Below are 20,819 nucleotides of genomic sequence, written 5' to 3' on the forward strand. Positions count from 1 at the left end.
TTTCATCCAAAAGTTTTGATTACCTGTTTTTGTGTATTTAATATTTAAGATATTTTTTTTTTTCTAAATTATACATACAAGTGAACTGATCGGAGGTTTGTTTTGTTTAATGTTTAAATGTAAAAAAATTTCTGTATCACTTATTACTTAAGGCTGCTTTCACACTGGAGCGGGCAGGAGTTGATGGTAAAACGCTGCTAGTTTTTGCGGCGCTTTACCGTCATTTTAGAGGTGCTATTCGGCTGCTAGCGGGGCGCTTATAACCCAGCTAGCGGCCGAGGAAGGGGTTAAATGCGCCCCTGAAGCACCGCTGCCAAAACGCTTTGCAGGCGCTTCGGCAGTGGTGCGCATTCATTTCAATGGGCAGGAGTGGTGGAGGAGGGGTATACACCGCTCCAAAGATGCTGCTCGCAGGACTTTTTTTTACATCCTGCCAGCGCATCGCCTCAGTGTGACAGCACTCGGGATATGACACTGAGACTGCAGGGGAGCCGTTTTACAGGCGCTCTTTTTAGCCCAAAAGCACCTGAAAAATGCCCCAGTGTGAAAGGGGTCTAACTGTTAGATTTTATGAGATGAAGGGAAAAAAAAAAAAAAATCGTCCCAATATATCGGCCCAAAAAATCGGCATCACATATCGGCCATCGGCCACCGCGATTTCTAAATATCGGCATCGGCCAGAGAAAACCCCATATCGGTCGACCTCTACAAATTTTCATGCGGCTTTGCGCTCTCAAGTCGTGGCAGTGTGAACCAGGGCTTAAAGCAAAGCCTCGACCTTCCAGCTGTGGTGAAACTACAAATCCCATCAAGCCTCTGCCTCTAGGAGTCATGCCTGTGATTGTCAGGGTCTTGCAATGTCTCATGGGACTTGTAGTTTCACCGTAGCTGGAGGGCCAAGGTTGCCTACCCCTGGCTTAAAGTATAACTAGGAGCCCTTTCACACTGAAAGCGTGGGCACGTTAGTGGTAAAGCGCCGCTAGATTTAGCAGCGCTTTACCGATGTTTTAGAGGCGCTTTTAACCAATGCTCGTGGCCGAGTAAAAGGGTTAAAAGCGCCCGCAAAGCGCTTCGGCGGCGATGCCGATTGATTTTAATGGGCAGGGGCGCTTTAGGACTAAAGTGCCCCAAAGATGCTGCTTGCAGGACTTTTTTTAACGTCCTGCCAGCGCAGCGCCCCAGTGTGGAAACACTTGGGCTTTCACACTAGGACTGCAGATGAGGCATTTTTCAGGCACTTTACAGGTGCTATTTTTAGCGCTAAAGCGCCTGAAAAACACCTCCAGTGTGAAAGGAGTCTAAAGGCAAAACTTTTTTTTAGTTTTGGATGGTATGGAGAGGAATTGGAACCCCTGTCAGTTTTTATTGCTGTCTGTGCCCCTATTAGGGAGATTAACCCTCTCTTTGTCTTGTTTACCATTATCATTGAAAGTGAAAGAAAAAGAAAATCCTAAATTTTGGGTTGTCCGCAGAAAAGTAAAAGAGGGGTAATCTTCCAATAAGGACAGTAGTTCTGGTGACCTGGGGGGGGGGGGGATCCCCAAGAAATTCCCATAACTTGCAGGGATTTCCCCTCACTTCCTGTTTGGCTATGGGACAGGAAGTGAATGGAAAGCTCTGAAATGGGACACAGATGGCGAAAAAAAAAAAAAAAAATCTGACAAGGGTTATACCCCTTTCTTGCTCTGTCCAAAATTTAAAAAAAAAGTTTTGCCTATAGTTCTACTTTAATATTTAAAATAAACAGTGTGATGCATTGTAACAACGTCCCTTCTACACAACATACAGAAGAGCGTGGGCTGGTGTGAATGACATACCTCTCAACATTTTGAGATGGGAATGAGGGACACCTACTAGCAAACATATGTAGGCATAGGTCACGCCCCCTGCCACGCCCTCTTAAAGGAGCATTAACCAAAAAAAAAAAAGTTAACTAAATCCACAAGGGCTTTTTTTTTTACCACTACTATTCCTTTATATTGGCTTTTAAAATTTAAAAATGTAGCAATTTAGAATTTTGATAAAAGGTTTAGCACTGGGAAACACTTTTTGAAAGATAAAAAGTGCATTTTATATACAACTATATAGATCAGAGCAAAATGAGGGACAAATGAGGAGGAAAGAGGGACAGAGGGACTTTGCTCCGAATCAGGGACAGTTGGGAGCTATGGAATTAGCCCTCTATGGACAGTGAGCCACGCAGGCGTAGTTCCGTGTACAGTCTCGGCATGGCTCGGTGGCGGGCTGAAGTAACTTTTATGTGCGTGGATGTGAGATTTACGTCATCCCGGCTAGCCAATCACGACAGCCGAAGACTCAGAGACTGGAGGCAAACAGAGAAAGTGATGAGAGCAGCCAGACCACTAATGGGGAAGGCCACCTGTGTGCCAAAATATAAAAAAATTACATGGAAAAAAACCCCAAAAACAAACAAACAAAAAACATGCTGAGCCAAGGTTTAGTAAATTGGAGTGCTGTCACGTGACTGCCAATCCCATGCCCAGTCACTATGGCTAAGTTGGGCACTAGTAACGTCAGCCTGGCCCGGCACACCGCCACCTCGCGGCGATTTACTGCAATGACCGGGATCATAGCCTGTCACAGTCAGCTCAGCCCCGGCAGCACGCGCCTTCACACCACCCTGCTGCGCGCTTCCGCGCTTCCTTCGCTGACGTCGTAGAGGGGGCGCGCCTCGTGCTCGCGCCCACGGGAAGAACGAGAGAAAAGAGTGGAGGAGAGAAGGGGGGGAGCGGAGTAACTGGAACGTGTAAAAGAGAAAGTGAACCGGACCGGAGGAGGACGGGTCACCGGCACAGCCCCAAGCTGCGGGACTTGGAGGGGGGAGACCGCCTGATGTTTCTCGGTAAGAGATTAGGAGAGGGAGGGGTCTCCGGTGTAACGGTGAGAGGTGGGAGGGCCAGTGATCAGCTTCCCCCTCCCCTCCGAGCCTGAGGTGCCTGGAGCTCGTGCCGCAGTTCTCTCCACGGTCCGAGGTCTACTCATCAGCCAAGCTTGGCATGGGTACCCCCAGTCCTACCTGTCATCCCTTCCTGGCTGTGCCAGGTCCTGTCATAGAGGGGGGACCCATGTTCCTGATTGGCTGTGACAGTCCCAGATTTAGTCCCCTGCAAATGTCAGCGCTGTCCGGTAGCACAGGAGACCCTTTCCTTCTCATATATTTTGGGCCTCTTCATTTATTTTAACTTTTAACCATCCAGATAAAGTCTTTGCAGATGTTCCTTGGTTCCCTGGAACAGTATTGAATGTGTCAAGCTAAAATGAACCAAGCGGTAAAGTGCCCCTTTAAAATGTTGGCAGCTATGCAGTGCCACCCTGGCAGCAAGTGCAGGGCCCTTTAAATTCGTCTGGGCCAATGCAGGATGACAGAAGTGCTGGATTAAATATGTCTCATGGCCCAAGACGATTCCTAAACACACTGGTGCCGGTCGTTAGGGGTTAATAATCTTGCAGATGGCACCGTATTGTTGTGTCTAGCCATCTCATCTTTGTCTTGCATTATGCAGAGGTTTGTCTGCTCTTTTTTTTCTTTCTTTTTTTTTTTTTTTTAATTAATTCTGTTGTTTAGAATTGTTGGATTCTGATGTGCATGGCAGTAGATTTTCAAGTAAGATCTGTCAGGAGTTGGAAGTTACCGAGGAACTATCGGGGTGATCTATAACACATTACTGGTGGTGTGGATACTGGCGGAAGATTCACCGCCGTGTGTCAGTTCACAGAACACTTTTATTGGAAATACAGACACTTGTGCCAAATTTAGGTAGTCCATAGTAGCGGAAATTTTATTGTCTGTAGGTAATGCCGCAACAGATTCAATAAGATATACCACCGTATCTGACTAAAATAAGTTCAGTAGAGGAAGACCTCCTCCATGTTGGTGGTCATTTTGTGGACCCGTTCTTCTGAGGTTGTACAATAATCAATATTTGCTATGTACTTTAATAACATTATATAACAAAAATTCTGTAAAAATACTATAATGTTGGAGGAGTGTACAGTAAGTGTGTGTGTTTTTTTTTTTTTTTTTTTTTCTACAATTATGGCCATATTTAAATCTTGAGGGGCTTGAGACACCTCACGTTCTGGCTTGTGGCTGGCATGTGGCTTCTCGTACACATAGTTGGTTTACGTTCTCAATGACGGTCACACATTTTTAAAATGCATGACACAACATCATTCTGAGGTCATGTGTGCACATACGCAGTCATAGGCCACCTTCCTTAAAGCGAAACCACTGAAAAAAAAAAAAATACGAGTCAGCAGCTACAAAAAGTGTAGCTGCGTACTTTTAATAATCACTCACCTGTCCCGCGGTCCAGCGATGTGGGCGTACAAAGCCTCGCTCCTCCCCCTCCTCTCCACAGCGCCGGCATTCTTACTGTGGGTGCCCAGCTGTGACTTCACAGACGAGCACGCACGGCGCATGCGTGAGCTGTGCTGTGAATGGCCGGGCAATCTTCTGGGACTTGTGACGTGTCCCAGAAGATGAGAGGGAGGGGGGGAGAGATGAAACTTCCAGTGCCGCGGACCCCCGGGAGGAAGTGGGAGCTGGATGTCGCTAAAAAGGGGGTATCCACCCCCCCCAAGAAATGACATGCCAAATGTGGCATGTCAGGGGGTCACCATCACTTAAAGCGGAAGTTCCATTTTTGGGTGGAACTCCGCTTTTAAGATTGTAAGTGCTCTATGTGTGTCTCGCTTGAGATGCCAAAAATCTTTTTTAAAAGCGATACAAAATACCAGTCCGGAGTAAAAACGTTTACAGATAATGGCTGGAAAAATATTACTTCCCAAGATAAAAAAAAAAAAAAATTCTCTTTTTTTAAATGTAATGATTTATATATTTTATATTTTACAATTATTCTTTTTAAAAATTATTTTATATATTTTTTTTATATTAGAGAGGAAGTAAACCCTGATGGGTTTTACTTCCTCTTTATTCCCTTGCAAAGTAAAAGCATAATGGGCTAGTATGCATCGCATACTAGCCCATTATGTGGCACTTGCCTGCAAACAAATCCCACAGTGTCCCCAGTGTCTATCCATCTTTGCCCCTCTTCTTTCTAGGGCTGCGGACTCTGGCTCTGTGACTAGCCGGAGCCGTGTGACATCACATGCGCGCGGGAGCCGCCATTCACGGCACTTGTTTGTGAAGAAACGGCATGGAGGGCCGTTTCTCTACTGCACATGTGCCGATGCCATCATCGGCTCACAACAAGGTAAATATCTCCTAAATAGCGCATGTTTAGGAGATATTTTCAGTGCATATAGGTAAGCCTTATAGGTTTACCTATGTGTAAAAATAGGTCGGGGGGGTTTACAACCACTTTAAGATTATTTTTGTATAGAGGGGGACCCCTTCTGTCAGAGGACCCAGGGCAGTTGCCAATTATGCCCCCTTATAAATACAGCACTGTATACAATGTATGTATGTGTGGATATACACAGATCAGCCATAACATTATTACCACTGACAGGTAAAGGGAATATCTCGTTACAATGGCATTTCAAAATTGATGGGATATGTTAGGCAGCAAGTGAACATGTTGTCCATGAAGATGATGTGGTGAAAGCAGAAAAAAAATGGGCATCACAGTTTGTTGTTTATGGGGCTGTGAAGCCCATGGTGACCCATATCCACAGCCAAAAGCTTCTACAATGGTCACATGAACGTCAGAACTGGACTAGGGAGCAATGGGAGAAGGTGGCCTGGTCTGATGAATCACGCTTTCTTTTACATCATGTGGATGGCCGGGTGCGTTTGCGTCACTTACCTGGGGAAGAGACGGCACCAGGATGCGATATAAAAAGGCAAGTTGGCAGAGGCAGTGTGATGCTTTGGGCAATGTTCTGCTGGGAAACCTTGGGTCCTGCCATTCATGTGGATGTTACTTTTATGTCCATGCCCCAATGGGTCAGGGCTGTTTTAGCAAAAGGAGGTCATACTCAATATTAGGTGGGTGGTCATAATGTTATGGCAGATCGGTGTGTATATATTAAATATTTTTTTTAACATACTCTCTGGGGTTATACAAATAGGCACCTCCTTTTGTGAAAGTTTGCAACTTCTTCTAGGTGTGTTTCGTGGAACAGTCCTTTTAGGCCTAATACACACTCTGCATTTAGCGCCTGTGCATCCAATCCCAGTGTTTTTCTGTGCACAGGTGCAGCCTGTCAAAGTCTATGACATGATGAAATATGCTGTGGTTTGATGCTGTACTGAGAGGTACTCTCGTTTAAGGGCCCTATGCGTTCAGGGATGTATGCCTGGAATGCATAATACTTGCCTTGGGGCATACATCCCTAAACACATACAGTGATGAACACAAGTACCATTCTGTACAGTATCCAGCTGTTTCCAGTTGCAGTGTATTTCAGTGTGTCAAAGACTTTGACAGTCCACAGGCTGCCTCCAGGTGCACAAAAACGCTGGGCTGATGCACCAGATATGACTAAACACCATGTGTGCATGCGGCCTTATAGGATCCGTTCACGGTGACCTGCTAAAACATGACTTTTTCTCTGTGCCCGGTTCACACCACAATGCAGTTGTGATGCGCAGTGCAAAAAAATGCAGAAACGCACTGCAGCGCAGTGGAGGTTTAAATGGAGTATAGTTTTGTAAACTCTTAAAGTTTAAAGGAGTTTTAAAGGCAGAAGGGTTTTTTTTTTATCTTAATGCATTATGCATTAGGATTAAAAACCTTCTGTGTGTAGCAGCCTCCCCAGCACCCCCTAGTTACTTACGTGAGCCTCTTCTCTCTCTCCAGCGATGTCCACAGATGTCTTAGCCTGTCCGGGACACTCCACCTGATTGGCTGAGACACAGCAGCAGCACCAATGGCTCCCACAGCTGTCAATCAAAGTCGGTCAGCCAATCGGGGGGAGAGAGGGGGCAGGGACTCCATGTTTGAATGGATACACGGAGCTCTGACTTGGCTCGGGTGTCCCCATATAGAGCTGCTGGCTGAGGGGGCACTCGATAGGAGGAAGAGGCCAGGAGCAGCAAAGAGAGACCAGAGAAGAGGAGGATCTGGGCTACTCTGTGCAAAACCAACTGCACAGAGCAGGTCAGTGTAACATGTTTGTTAGACATGTGCAATTCATTTTGTAACAAATAGAAATTCGGCCGAATTTTGCATCTTTCAGACATTCGGATGCAACGGAATGACCGAAGAAAAAAAATAACGGATTTCAGCTAATAAGAAAGAAATTATAGCGAAAAATGAATTTGTTCATTCGTTAAAGGTCTAATAAAAAAAAAGGTCAACTCAGAGTAAGCCCAGGTTCACACTGACAGCGGGAATTAAATCGTGCGAGTTCAGCTGAACTTCCATTCCCGCTGTCAGTCCCGACTTTGGGAGTGATTTCAGAGACATCTGTGTGGGTTGCTGCACTGATGTTTATGGAAATACTCCCCCGAAGTTGCCAAAAGTAGTACAGAAACTGTGCGGCATCGGACGGTGCCATTGCCAGCAATAGCTGATTTGGCATGCGATTGCACATGTCAAATCGCATGCCAAAACGCTCCAATGTGAACCTAGGCTAAATCTTACAGTCCAATCAGCTGATTAATTTTGTGCTGGAAGTTGGATTACTGGTATTCCTGAGAACTGAGTGAGAAGGGTATTGTATTCGAGCAGAGAAGAGATATTGTGTGTCAATGGATTCAATAAACAAACGACTTTCCAAACTACGAATTGTTATCAGGAATATATATATATATATATATATATATATATATATATATATATATATATATATATATATATATATTATTATTATAATACACACAGTGCCTTGCAAAAGTATTCACCCCCTTTGGCATTTTTCATGTTTTGTTGCTTCATAACTTGTAATTAACATGGTTGTTTGAGGATTTGCATCATTTAATTTACAGAACATGCCCACACATTTGAAGATTTTTTTTTTTTTTTTTTTTATTGTGAAGCAAACAACAAATTGGCCAACAGAAAAAGTCAATGTGCATAACTATTCACCCCCCCCCCCCCCTAAAGTCAATACTTTCTAGAGCCACCTTTTGCATCTATCACAGCTCCAAGTCTCTTTGGATAAGTCTCTATGAGCTTGCCACATCTTACCACTGGGATTTTGCCCAATCCTCCTGGCAAAACTGCTCCAGCTCATTCAAGCTGGATGGTTTGCGCTTGTTAACAGCAATCTTTAAGTCTGACCACAGATTTTCTATTGTATTGAGGTCTGGGCTTTGACTAGGCCATTCCAACACATTTTACATGTTTCCCCTTAAACTACTCAAGTGTTGCTTTAGCGGTGTGTTTGGGGTCATTGTCCTGCTGGAAGGTGAACCTCCTTCCTAGCCTCAAATCGCACACAGAGTGGTACAGGTTTTGCTGAAGAATATCAATGTATTTAGCACTATCCGTCTTTCCCTCAATTCTGACCAGTTTCCCAGTACCGACTGTTGAAAAACATCCCCACAGCATGATGATGCCACCACCATGTTTCACTGTGGGGATGGTGTTTTTTTGGGTGATATGTTGGGTTTGCGCCAGACATAGTGTTTTCTTTGATAGCCACAAAGTTCAATTTTAGTCTCATCAGACCAGAACACCTTCCTCCATACATTTTGGGAGTCTCCCACATGCCTTTTCGCAAACTCAAAACGTGCCATTTTGTTTTTTCTGAAAGTAATGGCTTTCTTCTGGCCACTCTGCCATAAAGCCCAACTCTGTGGAGCGTACGGCTTATTGTCATCCTCTGTACAGTTACTCCAGTCTCTGCTGTGGAACTCTGCAGCTCCTCCAGGGTTACCTTAGGTCTCTGTGCTGCCTCTCTAAAAAATGCCCTCATTGCCCGGTCCGTGAGTTTTGGTATGCAGCCATCTCTTGGCAGGTTTGCTGTTGTGCCATGTTCTTTCCATTTGGTTATGATAGATTTGATGGTGCTCCTAGAATCAAAGATTTGGATATTTTTTTTTTTTATAACCTAACCCTGACCTTGTACTTCTCAACAACATTGTCCCTTACTTGTTTGGTGAGTTCCTTGGTCTTCATGGCAGTGTTTGGTTAGTGGTTCCTCATGCTTAGGTGTTGCAGCCTCTGGGACCTTTCAAAAAGGTGTGTATATGTAATGACAGATCATGTGACACTTAGATTGCACACAGATGGACATCATTTCACTAATTATGTGACTTCTGAAGGTAATTGGTTTCACCAGAGCTTTTTATGGGCTTCACAACAAAGGGGGTGAATACATACGCACATGCCAATTATCATTTTTTTATTTCTGAAAAATAGTTTTATGTTTATTTTTCTTTACCAACTTAGACTATTGTGTTCTGATCCATCACATATAATTCAGATTAAAAGAACTTTGTACTAAAAGCTGTAATGTATAAAATAGGTAAAAAGCCAAGGGGGTGAATACTTTTGCAAAGCACTGTACATATACATATATAAATATCAAATCGATATACACACACCAAACGAATTGGTTCGGTATAACGAATATCACCACTCTACAGAAATAACTTATTAACGTAATATAACAGAACAAAATTATGTATTTTACGAATTGAAATGAAACAAAATGAAATTTTCTGTTGTGCACAAGTCTAATGTTTTGTGTGTGTGTGTGTGTGTTTTTTTTTTTTTTTTTTTTTCCCTAAAACCGAGCATTTACTATCACTTTAAAAATAAAAGGACGTAAACGGTGTCTTGCATCGCACCTCCCTGGAAAAGAGGCCACTAACCACCAACAAAGCATTTACTCTGTGCCCTTGCAATGATTGGCATTAATCTGAAACGCCATAGTGTGAACGGGCATTCAGGGTTGTGACGCAGCCAATTACGTCATTCCATTGTGTACATGAATCTGTTTCACGTTTCATGCACTACTGCGGGACAGACGTCTACAGATTATGTTTACCCTTTATGAATTCCCCTGCATGAGTTTTTGGCATGTCTTGCAATGCAGCCGCTGGCAAGCTTTGCTGGAATGTATAGTCCGCTGGCTCCTGCCCATCTGCAGTTTGTGCATTACTGACAGCTATTAAGTGTTTTGCCACAGTTGTGATTTTTTTTATTTCTTTTTTTTTATGTTGTGTGGTGTACTGTAAGTACTTTTGTGTTGTGCCAGAGATGTGATGTGACCTGTCAGATGTGTTGGACTTTTGACTAGTTTCTTTCCAACAGTGTTACCCAGCGCTCCCTTCTGCAGTGCAAATATCTCAGCTGGCACTCGTGTGTTATTTGCTGTGGACACCGGTATTTTATATTTGTTATACAAGAAAATTTACAAGAGTGTCTGAGAGTGAACTGGAGCCAACACTGTTTCTTCAAAAGGCAAATAATCTTGAAGTGCTTTTAGGGAGGTCGTAAATGAGACACACTGGGGTTGATTTATTCAAAACTGGAGGGTTTTTTTTTTTTTTTTTTTTGGTGAAAGCTTAACGTTGTTGTAAAGGCTTGTTTAAAAATAAAAAATAAAATAACAAACTGTCAGAAACCATGAAATCAGACAGAAGTACAGTTAAATCACACTTGTTTAATAATAAAAGTAAAAAGAACAAATGTAGTCAAAACAGCCAAAGTTCAGTAAGGGTCGGTTCACACTAGGACGACTTGGGATCCGACTTGTACGCCCTCAAGTCGCCCCAAGTCGCCCCAGAAAGAGATTCACATTTATGTGAATGGGAGCGTCTTAATAGACACTACTGAAGTCGCTCCGACTTCAGAGCGTACTCCCTGTACTACTTTGATCCGACTTTGATCCGACTTCAGCCTATTGACTATCATTGAAGTCGGATCGCCGTCTCGCATGATCCGACTTCGGCATGCGACTTGTGCTCAGATGATCTTGAGGGGGAACTCTGCGCCAAATTTTAAATAAAAATCCGGCATGGGTTCCCCCTCCAAGAGCATACCAGGCCCTTGGGTCTGGTATGGACCTTGAGGGGAAGCCCCTACGCCAAAAAAAAGCGGCATGGGGGGTCCCCCAATCCATACCAGACCCTTATCCGAGCACGCAGCCCGGCCGGACAGGAATTGGGGTGGGGGACGAGCCAGCGCCCCCCCCATCCTGAACCGTACCAGGCCGCATGCCCTCAACATGGGGGGTTGGTGCCTTGGGGAAGGGGGGGCGCGCTGCGGCCCCCCCCACCCCAAAGCACCTTGTCCCCATGTTGATGAGGACAAGGGCCTCTTCCCGACAACCCTGGCCGTTGGTTGTCGGGGTCTGTGGGCTTATCGGAATCCGGGAGCCCCCTTTAATAAGGGGGCCCCCAGATCCCGGCCCCCCACCCTATGTGAATGAGTATGGGGTACATCGAACCCCTACCAATTCACCTAGGGAAAGTGTCAATTTAAAAAAAAAACACTACACAGATTTTTAAAGTAATTTATTAGACAGCTCCGGGGGTCTTCTTCCGACTTCGGGGGTCTCTCCGGTTCTTCTCCGCGCTCTCCGGGTCTTCTTCCGGGCTCCTCCGCTATTTTCTGCTCTTTTGCCGCAGCGGAGGAGCCCGGTCTGCTGCCTTCTTCTCTTCGGGGGTCTCTCCGGTTCTTCTCCGCGCTCTCCGGATCTTCTGCCGGGCTCCTCCGCTATCTTCTGCTCTTTTGCCGCTCTTTTGCTATAGCGAAGGAGCCCGGTCTTCAATCTTCTGCCTTCTGCCCTCTTCTCCTGATGTTGACACGACGCTCTCTGGGGCTGGAATGCACTCTGAGCGCTCCGCTCTGACTTATATAGGTGGTGACCACGCCCCCTTATGCCGTCACAGTCCCTGGGCATGCTGGGGCTGTGACGTTTTAGGGGGCGTGGTCATCACCCAATGACCACGCCCCCTTATGCAGTCATAGTCCCAGCATGCCCAGGGACTGTGACGGCATAAGGGGGCGGGGTCACCGCCTATATAAGTCAGAGCGGAGCGCACAGAGAGCATTCTAACCGGAGAGAGCGTCGTGTCAACATCAGAAGAAGAGGAGAGGGCAGAAGACGGAAGACCGGGCTCCTCCGCTTTAGCAAAAGAGCGGCAGAAGAGAGCGGAGGAGCCCGGAGGAAGATCCGGAGAGCGTGGAGAAGAACCGGAGAGACCCCCGAAGTCGGAAGAAGACCCCCGGAGCTGTCTAATAAAATACTTTAAAAATCTATGTAGTGTTTTTTTTTAATTGACACTTTTTCCCTAGGTGAATGGGTAGGGGTACGATGTACCCCATACTCATTCACATAGGGTGGGGGGCCGGGATCTGGGGGCCCCCTTATTAAAGGGGGCTCCCGGATTCTGATAAGCCCTCCGCCCGCAGACCCTGACAACCAACGGCCAGGGTTGTCAGGAAGAGGCCCTTGTCCTCATCAGCATGGGGACAAGGTGCTTTGGGGGGGGGCCGCAACGCGCCCCCTCCACCAAGGCACCAACCCCCCATGTTGAGGGCATGCGGCCTGGTACGGTTCAGGAGGGGGGTGGCGCTCGCTCGTCCCCATTCCTGTCCGGCCGGGCTGCGTGCTCGGATAAGGGTCTGGTATGGATTGGGGGGGACCCCCCACGCCATTTTTTCGGCGTAGGGGGTTCCCCTCAAGGTCCATACCAGACCCAAGGGCCTGGTATGCTCCTGGAGGGGGAACCCATGCCGGTTTTTTATTTAAAATTTGGCGCAGAGTTCCCCCTAAAGATTCATACCAAACACAGTGGCGGGGATCCAAGTCGGATCCCCGTTCATTGAAAGTCGGATCCACAAGTCGCAGGGCAAAGTCGGATCCACAAGTTGCGTTGAAGTTGCGTTGCAAAGTCGCGTTGCAAAGTCGCGTTGCAAAGTCGCGTTGAAGTCGTGTTGCCCCTGTGTGAATCGAGCCTAAGCGAAACGGATAGTCAGCCAAGCCAGAAGTCGGGGATCAATGTAGTGGAACAGCAAGCAGGATCTGGAGCCAGAAGAGTTGTCAGCAAAGCAAGTCTTGAACAGGATTGCAGGAGTTTCTGTGATGTTGGCGAAGGCAGAGCTCCTCTGGACTGGGCGGCTTAATGGCCCGTACACGCGATCCGAATATCGTAAGACCTTTTTCGCTTAAGTCGCAAGTAGAAATTGAATAGGTAAATAAAGTCATGAAAATTATCATACAACAGAAAAAAAATAGGAAGTGATGTCATGTGTTTGTAATGTATTTGTATTGTATTTTCGGACGACATCTATACTGACTAAACGAAAATCGTATGAGGAAAATTTTCGATCGAATAATATCAGCTGAACTGTCGGGATCGGCTGTCGAAAGTAGTGTACACACGATACGAAAATCGTACGATTCTTCCTCGGATGACAGTTTTCGTACGATATTCAGATCGTGTGTACGGGCCATAAGTAGGCAGGACTGACGAGCAGGATCATCAACAGCTGAGTAACTGTGGAGAGAGATGGGAGCTGGCAATTAGCCGACAGCTGAGCGGCCAGCTCAGAGAAGGAAGGGCTGAACCCAGCCCTGACACAAACATGTTTCACTTACCTCCTCTGTGCAGTTGGTTTTGCACAGAGCAGCCCAGATCCTCCTCTTCTTGGGTCCCCCTTTGCTTTCTTCTGGCCCCTCCCCTCCTTTTGAATGGGCACATCTCCGTGTGCCCATTCAGACACGGAGCCCCTACCCGACTCCTCCCTCTCTCTCCCCTGATTGGTTGATTGACAGCCACGGGAGCCAATGGCGTCGCTGCTGTGTCTCAGCCAATTAGGAGGAGTGTCCCAGACAGCTTGGACATCGCTGGAGAGAGATGGGGCTCAGGTAAGTAATTAGGGGGTGCTGGGGTGGCTGCTACACACAAGGTTTTTTATCTTCATGCATGAAGGTAAAAACACCTACATTTACAACTCCTTTAATTAAACAAGCTGAAGTTAGAAACTGATTGGCTACCATGCAGAGCTGCACCAGATTTTGCACTCTGCAGTTTTAATAAATCAACCTCAGTGCTTCAAGTGTAGCTGTCGTTTGCTTGTTCGTACTGGTAGACCTGTTTAGTGAGTGCTGAAACTTTCAGGTACCAAAATTCTTTGTCAGTTGATCCTGATTGCTGTAGTTCTTTTGTGATGCACCAGACAAGCTTGTTTAACCACTTGCCTACTGGGTACTTTTACCCCATTCCTGCCCAGGCCAATTTTTAGCTTTTAGCGCTGTCACACTTTGAATGACAATTGCGCGGTCGTGCTACACTGTACCCAAATTACATTTTTATCTTTTTTTTTTTATCCCCACACAAATAGAGCTTTCTTTTGGTGGTATATTTAAAGCGGAGTTCTGCCTGGGTAAAAAAAAAAATTAAAAGTCAGCAGCTACAAATACTGCAGCTGCTGACTTTTAACATGGACATTTACCTGTCCTGGGAGCCCGCGATGTAAGCACCCAAAGCCAACCCGTCCCTCAGCTCCGGGTGTAGGCCCCGACATCCTTACTAAGGGAAGCAGGAAGTGAAGCCTTACGACATTCTTGCTTAACACTGGGCACGAGAAATCTTTAGTTAAATTAATTCCTGAATTGTCACAAAGAATAAAAAAAAATAGGTTGGATATAAATCAATGATTTAAAAAAAAAAAAAAAAAAACTGCTTTCTCATTCATTCAAAATATTAGATTTGAATTGGAGACCGTTATGGCAGAGAATAAAAAAGAAAAAAAAAAAAAAAAAAACCTATTGGGCTGGGACTTTACTGTGCTGACGTATATGTACGTGTTGCGGTTGGAAAGTGATTTAAACACATTGCAGGTACAGAAAAATAACTGTTGATGGGTCAGAAATATTATTATTATTATTATTATTATTATTATACAGGATTTATATAGCGCCAACAGTTTACATAGCGCTTTACAACTTGAGGGTAGACAGTATAAATACAACACACTTTAATACAGTAGGAATCAGAGGGCCCTGCTCCTTAGAGCTTACAATCTAAGAAATATGGGTAGGCTCCAGCTTATCTCTTGGACATGACAACATACACTATATTACCAAAAGTATTGGGATGCCTGTCTTTCCACACACATGCACTTTAATGGCATCCCAGTCTTAGTCCGTAAGGTTCGATATTGAGATGCCCCCCCTTTGCAGCTATAACAGCTTCAACTCTTCTGGGAAGTCTGTCCACAAGGTTTAGGAGTGTGTCTATGGGAATGTGTGACCATTCTTCCAGAAACGCATTTTTGAGGTTGGGCACTGATGTAGACTAAGTCCTGGCTCACAGTCTCTGCTCTAATTTATCCCAAAATTGTTCTATTGGGTTAAAGTCAGGACTCTGTGCAGGCCAGTCATGTTCCTCCACCTCAAACTCGCTCATCCATGTCATAGTGTAGCTCTGAATTCCTAAGTACATGGTGTCAGCCCTGCCTACTTTATTTCTAATGGAGTGCAATGAACACAACCCTCTCCTCCTCTCCATAATCCTCCCTATCTCCAGAGGGACAGGCAGAGAGCAGAGGAAGTTATCAGCTCACCAGATTTTTGGCAATATCAAAGGGTGTTTTTTACACTTCTTGAACAGATATAATAAAACCCTTTCAATGGTATATTTAGCAGACCAAAAGGGAGCAAATAAAAGAAGTTTATTGTTTAGATATATAGATATATATATACACTTTAAGTTGTGCCTAAATAATGTTCATTGTTCTTTATTTGATGCAGAACTTATGTATCTAAACCCATTTTTTTCATTTTGTATACAGTAGGGGATTTTCTTAGTTTTGGATAAAGTGGGGAAGTACTGAAACCCTCATCAGTTTATGTAATTGTTATCTCCGCAGGGTAGGTGTTCCTCCCCTATACATCCTTGTGACCAGTATCACAGGGAAAAAAAAGTGATGGGAAATGTACAATTTCAAAGTTGTCACTGGAGCAGAGGTATACTCCAAAATAGGAGAGGCAGAAAATAAACCGAAATGGGGTTTATACTGCCTACTTTTGACTTTTAGACCCAGTTAAAGCAATATTATGCTCAAAAGCAAACATTTATTATATTGCAGCTTATCAATTCTTAGATGTGATGGCTGCATTAGCTTTCTTTTTTTAGGCCTTCTTCTATTTCCATCTGGTGATCTGGCCAGCAAGTCAGTTTTTCAAAAGAACAAGCAATCTTGCAGATGTGTCAGTTAAAGTGATGAGTCAAACCATTCAGCACTGGCAGGGGGTGCTTACAATCTCCCCTGGTAGCTCCTATACTGTATGCCTAGAAGGGACTGGTAAATAGGGCACTCCTGTTCTATTAAGCCACATACCTAAATCAGAGTTTTCCCAGGAAGTCTGAGAAGGTATGGGGCAGCTGGACCTCGGTGACGCATACAAATAAGTAATTCTAGGTAGATACCCTTTTACTCTGGGTGAAGGGCAAATAAGTTCTGTGGGGTCGTGGTGGGTCTGCTCACCACTCCAATGTTTTGCTTAATATATCCTTGGATATGTCCTGAGCTTTGTATGAATTTATGACTCCTATCTCCAGCCCTGGGGGCTACACTTCGCATGGGGCTTGCATATTATGTTCTGTTTGGATGTCATAGTTATGTCTGCACAGTAGTGTGTTTCTTGGTGTACTTTATGGTATGGTCTGGAGACGTCCCAGCTTTCCAGTGAAACGGGAACAGGTTTTACATAGCTCTGTTAGGCCCAGAAGAGATAGAATACTCCTTCTTTGCTCATATAGCTTTGTAAGCAAACACATATCAAGAGAATGGGTACAAGATCCTGACACGGTGCTATAAAACCCCTCAAATATTACACAAAATAAATCCCCAGATACCACGTTTGTTGAAGATGAAGGGCTTACTCTTGCATGTCATTTGGGACTGCTGTGTGATGAAACACTTTTGGTCAGAAGTTAAAACTTCCAATAAAACTCTGACTAATGTCCCTTGTAGATAAACTGGCTACCTACCTACTGGATTAAACCCCAGTATTGTTTAAATGTTACAAGAACTCCCTTCTTAAACACCTAGAATGCCACTAAAGCCTGCATACCCGCTGTGTGTAAAAAGATAGAACCACCGAGCATAGAGCAGTGGTATGCCACTACATAGACTGGCACAGAGCCGATGGAACAACTCCAGTTTAAAAGAACAATCCGACAAAAATTTCGGAATCTGTGCGCCCTTGTATACAAGGACTCTTTGTTGGGGGACCCTGATTCCGCTGCAGCTCCTAGTGTCGTTCATGTACAGCTGTAGTTTGAGGAATGGAGTATACCCGTCAGAGAGAAGAGACACCTACCCCCCCCCCCCCCCCCCCCCGCACACACACACACACGTCATACTTTTTTTTTTTTTTCCCCTTGCCCTCTTCTATTTTTCTGTTCACCCTTCTTCCAACCAGGTAAAAATTACTTATTCTTTCCCCTCATTGCCCCAAATATCCCTCTTACACTTTACATTTTCCCCTTCCAGCACAATAATGTAAAGGAGCCTGGTAACCCTTTCTGACATTTTTATTATGTATATGTTTTGAGCAACTGCAAATAAAGTGAGATGTCCCTTGAACATTTTTGTACCAGTATTGCCAGCTAAGACATTCCTTGAATACCCAATTCGAGAACCATGAACCTTTTATCTCAACCTACCCTCTCATTGATAGTCTCAGATCCCAAGGTCCATTGGGATTTTTCATTTTATACTCCACATTTGAAAAAATAACAACCTGAGTAAAACACCCCTGGAGATGAGGACCAATTCGCAATCCATTATACTATCCATGACCGATGGCGAGCGGTTTATTGATCACACCAGCAGTGAATAACAAACTTATTCAATGCTATATTGTTCATCAGACCTATCGGACTCCATCTTGACTTTATGCTCACATCAAAGTTGTATGAGATGTTCGCAAACTTGTGCAGACTCTATTGACTTAATTTGGGCTTGCCCAAATGGTATCAACATTTTGTAAATGGGTTACTAAATGACTTACTATTTTTGTATCCATCCCTATGCACCGCCAGATGTCTTGCTAGATGTGAGGTCAGACAGTAGTGGGGGAAGAGGGTGGATTGGTGGAATGCAGTTGACCATGTGTCTTGGGAACAACACCACCTAGAAAGATGGGACAAGGTGGCACATGCATGTCGTTATTGTGAATGGCACCCCAACACATTGTACAGTAGAGCCCAATGCACCACAGTCCATGTATCGTTGTGGTGTGCTGCATTGTTGGTCAAGGGTCATGCTCCTATTTTTTAATTTGTTATGGTGCATGGACAGCCCATTCACAATAAATGGACTACCTTAACACAACACACAGCTACACATGCCATAAAACACGATAATGCATGTGCATTAATGCAACGCCATTAAACACTTAAAAGCTCCACATGCAGCCTTTATATAGGGCAAAGAGCTGCTTGTATGGCGAATGTTGGCGAATGGAAGTTTAGCAACTGTACAGGTACGCAGGGATAGGTGTACGGCCCAGAGCATGTGCATCAGGGAATGATGTGGGATTCCTGCATGCAGCTTGCTACAAATACAAAAACATAAACCTCTGGCTCTTCACACTGTACGAGGCTGAGTGCTTGTGTGAATGAGTCCTAGGTGTGAATTGGCCCTCATTCTTTCTGTGGATCTGTGCTTTGTTTAAGTGGTTCTCTGCCCTGTTTGATAAAAAAAAAAAAAAAAAAGTCAGCAGCTACAAGTACTGTACCTGTTGACTTTGTAATAAAAGGAAACTCGCTTATCCAGGGGTCCAATGCTGTCCTCACCAGCACCGGTTCTTCCAAGCCAGTATGTTTACTGTGGGCAGTTGGCTGTGATTTCTTGCGGCTTCATAGTCGGCTGCGCATGGGCGAACCACGCCGCACCTTATGGATAGTCCCGCAGCCTTCTGGGACCTATGATGTGTCCCAGAAGGTTGCAGGCCAGAAAGGAAGGGGAACTTCTGGTGGATCGCCTCAGTGATCCGACTGCAGGTGGGAGAGGGGTGGGTACCTGTTAAAACCAGTTACCTACTCCCTTCCCACTTCCAAAAAAAATGCCGTAAATAGAAGAGAGGGTAGGAGGGCATAAACCAACTTCTCCTTTAGGGTGACGTTCTGCTTTAACCTCTCCTGCTGATTCTTGAATATTCAAAGACACTGCTACTCCAGTGATCTCCGCTTGCTTCCGAGTCCCATGCCAAGTGAATGCTTGCCTGCATTGTGAACACAGCAGGTTGGCTGCTTGGCATAGGTGCCATTCCGAAAGTGCATTTTCATATGTTCACAATGCATAAGGCTGGCCACTCAGCATGGGACTCGGAAACAAGTGGAGATCACTGGAGTGGTGGTTTCTGCTTTTAGTGATTTCCAGCTTCCAGGTGCATTGGCCAGATATGATGTATACATAGTTCCAAGCTGGATCAATATAACTATAAAAATATCCATACCTGGAGTTCTTCCCCAATGAAACCTTGTATCCCATTTCAACTTTTTTCAAAAATACGTATTAGTTCACAGTGGGAGTGGTAATACTTTGTCTTCTATTTGTCTACTTAATAATAGCAATAGGTAATGTGACATGTCTTCTCTCTAATGTAATTCTGTAGTCTGTTATTTTTATTGTCTACTTCTTTATTCAGATACAGAATATGGAAGTTAAGTAACCTGTGGTGTTCCACGATCACATGGTAGTAATAAGTCGTGCCTTGTGTAATGTGATGCTCAGAATTCAGGCTGATACATTTACTTCCTCATAGTATATATATTATATAATATACTTTTATTATTATAGTCTACACGATTAATCGTTAGGAATCAAAATCGCAATTCTTTTTCCCTTCTCGATCTTCAAAACAGCATGTCACGATTCTTTCTAACAAGTGCAGAGAGTTCTCACAGCTGGGAAACAAACAAAAAAAATCCAGGCAGCCTGTCAAGTTTTGAATAGTTCTTTTATCAAAGGAAAGAACTCCAGCATGTAAATGAAGTTAGTTTAACCATTTAAAGACCAAACCTTTTCTGACACTTTTTGCTTACAAGTGAAAATCATTATTTTCAGCTAGAAAATTACTTTGCACACCCAAACATTATATATATATATATATATATAGATATTAGCAGAGACCCTAGAGAATAAAATGGTGGTTGCGCAGTGGTTTTTCAAACGCAATTTAAAAAAAAATACACTTTAATGAATAAAAAAAAAAAACTAAACAGTAAGAAGTTAGCCCATTTTTTTTTTCATTAAAATCATGATCTTTATTCTAAGCAAAAAAATTGTGATTCTCATTTTAGCCAGAATCGTGCAGCTCTAATATATAATTTTGTTTTTCACTGTATGTTTTTGGCAAGGCTCTAAGTCTAAGGCATTCTTGGTGAACACTGGGCATGAGAAATCTTTAGTTAAATTAATTCCTGGATTGCCACAAATAATAAAAAAAAAAAATAGGGTCGACATAAATCTGATTTTTTTTTTTTTAATTAAATTTATTAACCACTTAAAGACCAGCCTCGTTTTGGATTTTAGGTGTTTACATGTTTAAAACAGGTTTTTTTGCTAGAAAATTACTTAGAACCCCCAAACATTATATATTGTTTTTTTTCTAACACCCTAGAGAATAAAATGGCGGTCATTGCAATACTTTTTTTTGCACCGTATTTGCGCAGCGGTCTTATAAGCGCACTTTTTTTGGAAAAAAATCACTTTTTTGAATAAAAAAATAAGACAACAGTAAAGTTAGCCCATTTTTTTTTATATTGTGAAAGATAATGTTATGCCAAGTAAATTGATACCCAACATGTCACGCTTCAAAATTGCGCCCGCTCGTGGAATAGCGGCAAACTTTTACCCTTAAAAATCTCCATAGGCGACGTTTAAAAAAATTCTACAGGTTGCATGTTTGGA

General features: G+C 44.0%; 1 protein-coding gene across 2 annotated transcripts in view; it reads left to right on the forward strand.

Moving 5' to 3' along the window:
• Positions 1-2,599: 2,599 nt before the first annotated feature.
• The window catches only part of RABGAP1L (RAB GTPase activating protein 1 like), a 595,387-nt gene continuing 577,167 nt past the window's right edge, over positions 2,600-20,819 (forward strand). Inside the window, exon 1 of one of the 2 annotated variants that reach the window (XM_073593438.1) lies at positions 2,600-2,863. The gene's annotated coding sequence lies outside the window, so the exon portion shown is untranslated. The remainder of the gene's footprint in view (positions 2,864-20,819) is intronic. The other variant, XM_073593437.1, reaches the window with a different exon arrangement.

This window comes from Aquarana catesbeiana, linkage group LG07 (genome assembly GCF_042186555.1).
Source record: "Aquarana catesbeiana isolate 2022-GZ linkage group LG07, ASM4218655v1, whole genome shotgun sequence".
Lineage (NCBI taxonomy): Eukaryota > Metazoa > Chordata > Amphibia > Anura > Ranidae > Aquarana > Aquarana catesbeiana.